The sequence below is a fragment of the Conger conger genome, chromosome 12 (genome assembly GCF_963514075.1).
Source record: "Conger conger chromosome 12, fConCon1.1, whole genome shotgun sequence".
In the NCBI taxonomy this organism is placed as follows: Eukaryota; Metazoa; Chordata; class Actinopteri; order Anguilliformes; family Congridae; genus Conger; species Conger conger.
The window spans coordinates 46,529,547-46,537,544 of record NC_083771.1 but is presented as its reverse complement, the minus strand read 5'-3'; the positions used below and the strand labels follow the sequence as shown (position 1 = coordinate 46,537,544).

The 7,998-nt window shown below is 47.0% G+C and overlaps 1 protein-coding gene across 1 annotated transcript in view; it reads right to left on the bottom strand.

The window, feature by feature from the left end:
* The window catches only part of LOC133141671 (bone morphogenetic protein receptor type-1B-like), a 76,016-nt gene extending 73,463 nt beyond the window's left edge, over window positions 1–2,553 (bottom strand). The window contains exon 1 of the mRNA XM_061262268.1: window positions 2,415–2,553. The gene's annotated coding sequence lies outside the window, so the exon portion shown is untranslated. The remainder of the gene's footprint in view (window positions 1–2,414) is intronic.
* Between the last annotated feature and the right edge of the window lie 5,445 nt (window positions 2,554–7,998).

The following is a 7,998-nucleotide window of genomic DNA, read 5'->3' as shown; positions in this document are numbered from 1 at the left end:
TTGAAAACACTGATGCAATCGCTCAAAAACAGGAGAACCACCCCCACAGGCACGGCAGCCGTCGAGAAAGGGCTGAATTAGCGCACACCTGTGCGCCCTGAGGCATTCTGGGAGCACAGCGGCCAGGTGGGGTTCAGGTAACCTTGGTAACCAGGTGGAAAGCAGGGCGATTACGATAACAGAACGCTCCCGGCAGCGGACTCCGTGAATGTTCCTTTTTAAACAGAGTCACCTGGAGATTCCAGTACAGAGGGAGATCGGGTGACGCGGAAGCCAGTGTGAAGTAATATTGGATAATCACTTAAAAGGTAAAACAAGCATTTAACAGAGGTGCACGCTCAGAAATAGTTACAGTGGAGGTATATTTACGTTCAAATTTCCCAAATGTACCATAAAAGTACAGGAATGTTCTCTTTTGGTACAAAAGTGCATTTTCCAGGCAAATTTTTTAATATATATTTGTTATATAGTGTATTGCTGGCTAGGGGTACAATTAAATATATGTACTTACAGGGTACCGCCCCAGCGACAAGCTTTTGTACCTTCTTTGGCGCTTTTCGTACCTTTATTTCGAGTGTGGCCAATTCCTGTTCAAAGCTCGACACAAATAAGCCTTACGCAAAATACAACATCTGATTATATCCTGCAATAGGTGCCTCGTCACTTTTCTGTTACCGACCATTCATCCCTTACTTTATACCTTGCCAGCCAGTGGGGGATGGACTCTAACTGGGTGCCTCCCGAGATTTCTTCCCATTGGGGTAAAAAGCGCTGTACAGAATAATCGGAAATTGAAGGTTCATGAACCTCTATAATATGTTACCGTATGAACCTCCTTTGTTCTGTGAGGAGGAAAAGTATTGATTACCAAACTCCTTTAACACATGCAGCTGCTTCCGTTATGTGGCCACAACAGACAACCGTCTCACCGAATGAGAGAGCATACAAAGGCGATGTTTTCATTTTTCAACGGCTTTCATGATGGCGTCACAAAGCACATTCGTTAACAGGGACTGATGTGGTAACGCATAGAGTCGCTTCACAGTCCCTAAAAACCTTTCTTTCCCAAACAAGCTGCAGAAAGAGAGCGGGAGGTAACTGCGACCGAGCAGTTCCCACAAAATTGGAACTTCCAAGGCAACGCAGAATGACATCGCACGGTTCCAACTAGTTACCTTGAGGGAAAAATGCATTCACACTCTCTCTATAACTCTCACTTTCCCTCTCCATCAATAGCTCTTACTTTCTGCTCGTTCTCTCTTAGTTTGGCAGCTAGGCGCCCAGACTACACCTCGGTACTAAATCCTGATAGGCTGGCTCTCCCCAGCTCTGAGCGTACGCTAAATGAGCCTTGTCCCGGGTCTTCCGGTGAAGATCCACTTTCTTCATCGTTTTTCTGTCCACGTTTCTTACCACCTACGCAGTACTGCCTGAGAGCCTGTCTTAGGAGCACTGCTTAAATAAAATGTTACAAAAAACCAAAATATTTGTAAATCACGAATGTATTTCTTCATTTGAAACAGCTAAAGTAGTGCTCAATATTACAATGAAGAATGTTATTCAATTTCCAATAGCGTTTAAAACTTTCTAGACTATTCTGTTTACAGAAGGTAAGGTTTGGAGAATAGCCATCGGGTATACTATATGGAACTAAGCTCTAAAACAATTAATTATCAACCCAAACGATACAAAAATAATTTCGAAATAATTTAAATAAGTTTTGGTTTCAAAACCTATAATGGATCTTCCACATGTCAATATTGTGCAGCCTCCATACGCAACGCACTTAACGCTTGAAAGACGACTCCCTGGACACGCGTACACTAAACATTAGTTCGAACCCCAAAAAAACACTGGGCATTCAACAATCTGGGAAATTAATCACTTTAATCTGACGTTTCGCGCCTGCAAAAATTCCAGCCCATGCAAGCTAATTAGGCTACGCTACTGTATTTTAACTAACATTTCCTTTTTTATAGCTGTAGTAAATAGTAGATGCACGAGGTGTTAACCTGGACATTTCCAACACATGTCTGCAAGCTGCAGAGGAACTCACGAAAAAGATAAGTTTAATTCCAACAAGGTAAGCGTTGAAATCGAAGCGAACTACTGAGAAAACCTGTCGGAAATTTTGCCTTCGAACTCCGCAATATAGCTGAGCTACCGACCGGGAAGCCAATAAACACGTCAATACAAAGCAAATGAGTACATCCAATGAAATTCAGGTGGAACTACATAAACTGGCCCGGCAACAACTTAGAACTGGAGCTCGCGCTGCACGAGAGCGTGAATTCTGGGCAGTTGCAGGGACCGCATCAACAACTACGGGTCCGCCGCTCAGAATCAAAACTGTCCGAAGCAGTGCGTTCGTCTTGCACATTTATATACCTTTTATTGACCGCTTGCAAGCTCACCTTTCTCTTGACTGATTCGTGAGGTGTGAATGTCTCCAGTGAAGGTGAGATGTGTTCCGTTCAGTACAGGATAAACTCTCTAAAACGACAATCGGCTGCGAAGGCAGCGGGGATGTTCCCAAGTCGACAACCTCTCCTCACCTACTCCGGCTCTCGCAGACTTTTCACGCGTCTGCGAGTGCGCCTCGACGCAGCGCCCACTAGTGACGTCTTGGCATATTTTCGTCCGCTACAGATTTCGGTAACACTTTATACTAAGGTTACATGAATTAGCATGAACTGATGTAGCACTGCCGCCTCACCGTAAGGAGGTGCTGGGTTCGAATCCCGGTCGGCCGGGTCCTCTCTGTGTGGAGTTTGCACGTTCTCCCCGTGTCTGCGTGAGTTTCCTCCGGGTACTCCGGTTTCCTCCCACAGTCCGAAGACATGCAGGTTAGGCTGAATGGAGAGTCTAAATTGCCCGTGGGTATGAGTGTGTGAGTGCGATGGACTGGCGACCTGTCCAGGGTGTATTCCTGCCTTTCACCCAATGTATGCTGGGATACATGCAATCCTGTTCAGGATAAGATGATGGATGGATAATGTAATTGATTGTTAACTAATTAACTACTGACAAGTCAATCTCTTAATGAATTTGTACATTGTTAATTCACATCAACAACCACATTAGTTAGCCAATTCATGTATTGTAAAGTGTGACCCAGATTTCTGACGGTTTAAATTTTTCAGATTTAAAAGGGTTAAAGGGTTTTGTTGTATTTTATTGCATCAGAGAGGAAATGGTAATGTTCTGTTTTTTCTGCACTACCGAGAAGTCTTGAAAGTTTAACCCAATTTATTTAGAATTGGCGCAATGCTAAATATTGTGTTGCAATAACTTCCCTAACTTTGACTTTATCCTTTTCTCTCTCAGTGTGAAAATGTGTGTTTCAGTCTACAGTATCAATGAGGTAGGTAGCCCACCGGGTGAAAAATAAAATAAAATCTCTCACAAATCACAAAACCTTTCTTGCAGCATTGGGGCATATTTAAAGGTACAATAGGTAATTTTGGACTGCTAACGGTCAGGAGAGGAATAGCAGCAACAAACACCTTCAAACCAAAACACTGTTTATCCCTCCCCCTTCTCTGTGAACGCGCTGAAGCTGGCAATTAGAACCCATTTTCAACAAATGAGCTTGAATTATTGTACAGCTATACGATGTTTTGGTACAGGTGTTTAAGCACTATATTTAAGCCCTATAAACACAGACAGAGGGCGAGTCAAAATGTCAGTGAGCCTTTTTCAATGACAGGAAGGGATTCACAATGATTTTGTAACAATGTTTTAACACAAACATCTTACCTATTGTACCTTCTCTCGGTCACAATCTGGCCACACTTCTTCCACAATTAGTGCTGCGACACATGACACAAAGTCTGCGGGTTTACTGTAACTCTAGTCCCACTTCTGTACGCGGAGGCAGCGTGCCTCTGTGGGGGTGGGCTGCTGCTCAGTGTCTGAGCGTGGTAAGGCCCTGTTCCAGTGCGTGGGAACCGACATCGCCCGTTTCAGCGCACAGTGCGTGGGAACCGACATCGCCCGTTTCAGCGCACAGCACAGGCGTGGGAACCGACATCGCCCGTTTCAGCGCACAGGCGTGGGAACCGACATCGCCCGTTTCAGCGCACAGTGCGTGGGAACCGACATCGCCCGTTTCAGCGCACAGCACAGGTGTGGGAACCGACATCGCCCGTTTCAGCGCACAGGCGTGGGAACCGACATCGCCCGTTTCAGCACACAGTGCGTGGGAACCGACATCGCCCGTTTCAGCACAGAGCACAGGCGTGGGAACCGACATCGCCCGTTTCAGCGGACAGGCCCGTCGACGCTCTCCCAGACCGATAGCTTGAGCACACCATGGCACACCATTGGGGCGGCCTGTACCGTACTGGTCATGGTAAATGACTGGGACACACAAGGTCGGTGGTTCTAATCCCAGTGTAGCCAAAATAAGATCCGCACAGCCGTTGGGCCCTTGAGCAAGGCCCTTAACCCTGCATTGCTCCAGGGGAGGATTGTCTCCTGCTTAGTCTAATCAACTGTACGTCGCTCTGGATAAGAGCGTCTGCCTAATGCCATTAATGTAATGTAGCTCACGGCAGGTTCAGGTGTGACTGAGGCAGGTTCAGGTGTGACTGAGGCAGGTTCAGGTGTGACGGAGGCAGGTTCAGGTGTGACGGAGGCAGGTTCAGGTGTGACGGAGGCAGGTTCAGGTGTGACGGAGGCAGGTTCAGGTGTGACGGAGGCAGCGCACGGCGTGCCCGTCCCCTGTCCTGTTCTGTTCTGACAGATCCGGGCGCAGGCAGGCCCCCACAACACAGGCCGAGCCGATTCAGGGCTCCGCGCCAAACATCTGCTCCTCATCGCTTACTCAGCTCATCTTCATGAGGTTAGTGTCCTGATCCCTGTGTGACCAGCTACCACTGCAGACCGAGAGTAACACGCTCTCAGAAATAAACATATGAAAAGTGCCTAAAAAGGTGCAGCAGAGGTGCATTAAACTGTACCCCTCGCCTGCAATATATAACAACTCATTTGGTATCTGTTTTGCTTGGAAAATGTACACATTTGTACCCAAAGAGAACATTACTGTATTTCAGAATAACATAACATAACATAGGGAAGTTTGATACTTGAAGAACAAAAATGTACCTCCACTGTCACTTCATTTCTGACACACACACGCAGACACAGACATACATACACACACACACACGCACGTAGACACACACACACACGCAGACATGCAGACACACCTCAAGCCCCTAATGGTGATAAAAAGGATTGACAGGTTGATTTCCTTGATGTGAGACTCAGATGTTCCTGCATACACTGCTTCCAGGTTTAGAGACCTTGTGGTGAAACCATTATGTCCTCAGGGGGAAAAAAAAAAACCTATAAAATATGAAAACACTTTTTCCCCCCTGAGCAACAGCAAGTAAAACTCTGGTGCTTATTCTGATACTCGCACGCTGCCTCGGGTCATTCCGGCTGTTTGATGTTAAAGGAAGCCGTTTGATAAGCTGAAAAAATAAAAAAAATAAAAAAACCCCGCTAGCCTGGAAAGGAGGTCACATTGTATTGAAAGTGCCTTGACAAGCATATTGCCACAGATCACAGCGATTGTTTTTAAAGACTTTCCAGGGGACTCACCATTGCCATGGGAGACGGCAGGGTTCTCATTCTTCACCGTGCAAGAGCGCCTCCTCTGGTGAACTGGTGCAAATGCAGCATTCAAGAGTTGGTGAGCACTTTATTAGGTATTTAGAATTTATTAATTTTTTTTCTGCTGCTGTAGCCTATTCACTTAAGAGTTATGATGCGTTCTGCACACCACTGTTGTGATGTGTGGTTATTTGCATTACTGTCAGCTTCCTGTCAGCTTTGACCAGTCTGGCCATTCTCCTCTGACGTCTCTCATTAACAAGGCATTTCTGTCTGTAGAACTGCTGCTCACTGGATTTTTTTTATTAATTTTTTTTTTTTGCACTGTGCAAACTCTAGAGACTAGTGTGTGTGAAAATTCAAGGAGATCAGCAGTTTCTGTGATACTCAAACCACCCTGTCTGCCACCAACAATCATTCCATGGTCAAAGTCAATTTTGATGGTTGATGTGAACAATAACTGAAGCTCCTGAACCGGATCTACATGATTGTGTGATGCATCAAATACCAAACATCCTAACATGAAAATACAAATATACATGTACTATCGGTCTCGGCTCAGAAGCCTCTTAATGAACGCATGAACACACTGGCAGGACCCGGGCACACAGCCAGCGAAAAGCACACTTTCCATGATAATTCAGTTCAGTTTTATTTGCAAAGCGCTTATTACAGAGACGGTCACAAAGACGCTCTACAGAGGAAAGGCAAGAGGGGAGAGGGCAAACACCATGCCAGAGCCCCAAAATGGCAAATACACCAGGTACCAAACTCCCCAGTGTGGAGAAAAACCCTCAAACAGTGGTCAGAAAAACCTCCCTGATGGGCAGAAATCTCAGGAGGAAGCCGGCTATAGAGGGGGAGCCCATCCTCCGCTGGCCAGCAAGGTGTAATGGCAGGATGGATAAAACAGAAGTGTACAAAATCTACTACAGCAATCCAAATGAGCTGAGTTTCTGGCTTGATAAGAGAAGATCTATTTTTATCAAGATGAACATGATAAAAACTACTCCTTTCGGGGAAAAAGGGGAGATAAAATGTAATTAAATCAAATCAAACACAAAGACTTGCAGCTCCACAAAGCATTTATATACCGCTTTTTATCCCACGACCTCAAAGCTCTTTGCAGTGGAAGAGATAACCTCGCGTAAAAACGTCAACACCAGCCATCGCTGGGACGATGAGCTCACAAAATGCCTCAACATCTCATCACTCATGTTTGCGTATGAACACGGGGTTCATCAATTTGACATCGTCACCTGGCCCCACCCACTGTTTGAGCTGCCATCTCAGGACTGGTTGCTGCTGATTTCACCAGCGTGGGCATTGACTGACTGACTGACTGACCGTGTCTGTGGACTGACGGTGGACACTGACGCAGGGGCGGCCTGTAGCGTAGTGGTTAGGGTACAGGACTGGGACCCGCAAGGTTGATGGTTCGATCCCCGGAGTAGCCACATTAAGATCTGCACAGCTGTTGGGCCCTTGAGCAAGGCCCTTAACCCTGCATTGCTCCAGGGGAGGATTGTCTCCTGTTTAGTCTAATCCACTGTACGTCGCTCTGGATAAGAGCGTCTGCCAAATGCCAATAATGTAATGTAATGTAATGACTGTGGACACTGACAAATTCAGACACTGACTAATTGTGGACACTGACTAACTGAGCGTGTTGGTCATTAAACCCCCACCCTGAGGCGATCAGTGGAGGACAGGCCCCCCCTCCAGTCTGGTTCCTCCCCAGGTTTCCTCCTCTCTGTCAGCAGGGGGTTTCTCCCACCACTGCTGCCCTCGTCTTGCCCTCGACGGGGTTTGGGTTTGGGTTTGGGCCCGGGTTTGGGCCTGGGGTTTGGGCCCGGGTTTGGGCCCGGGTCTGGGTTTGGGCCCGGGTCTGGGTTTGGGCCTGGGTTTGGGCCTGGGGTTTGGGCCTGGGGTTTGGGCCTGGGTTTGGGTTTGGGCCCGGGTCTGGGTTTGGGCCTGGGTTTGGGCCTGGGCCTGGGTTTGGGCCTGGGTTTGGGCCTGGGTTTGGGCCTGGGTTTGGGCCTGGGTTTGGGGTTGGGCCCGGGTTTGGGCCTGGGTTTGGGCCCGGGTTTGGGCCTGGGTTTGGGTTTTTCCGAGAAGCGCGTCATGGCAATTGTTTGAGAAAAATGCGTAATGCAAATAAATTCAGATTTGATTTGATTTGATTTGAGAAGCAGATGCATACAAATAACACTGGTGACATGCACTGTGAGACACGGTGAGAGGTTAAAGGGGATTAAAGGGCAACAGGTTTTTCTCCAAACAAACCGTACCTCTCTCTCCACCTCTCCTGTTTTGCCATCCGTCCGTTTTCTGCGTAACCACGATGATGAACAAAACTCAGATTTTTTCAACCAA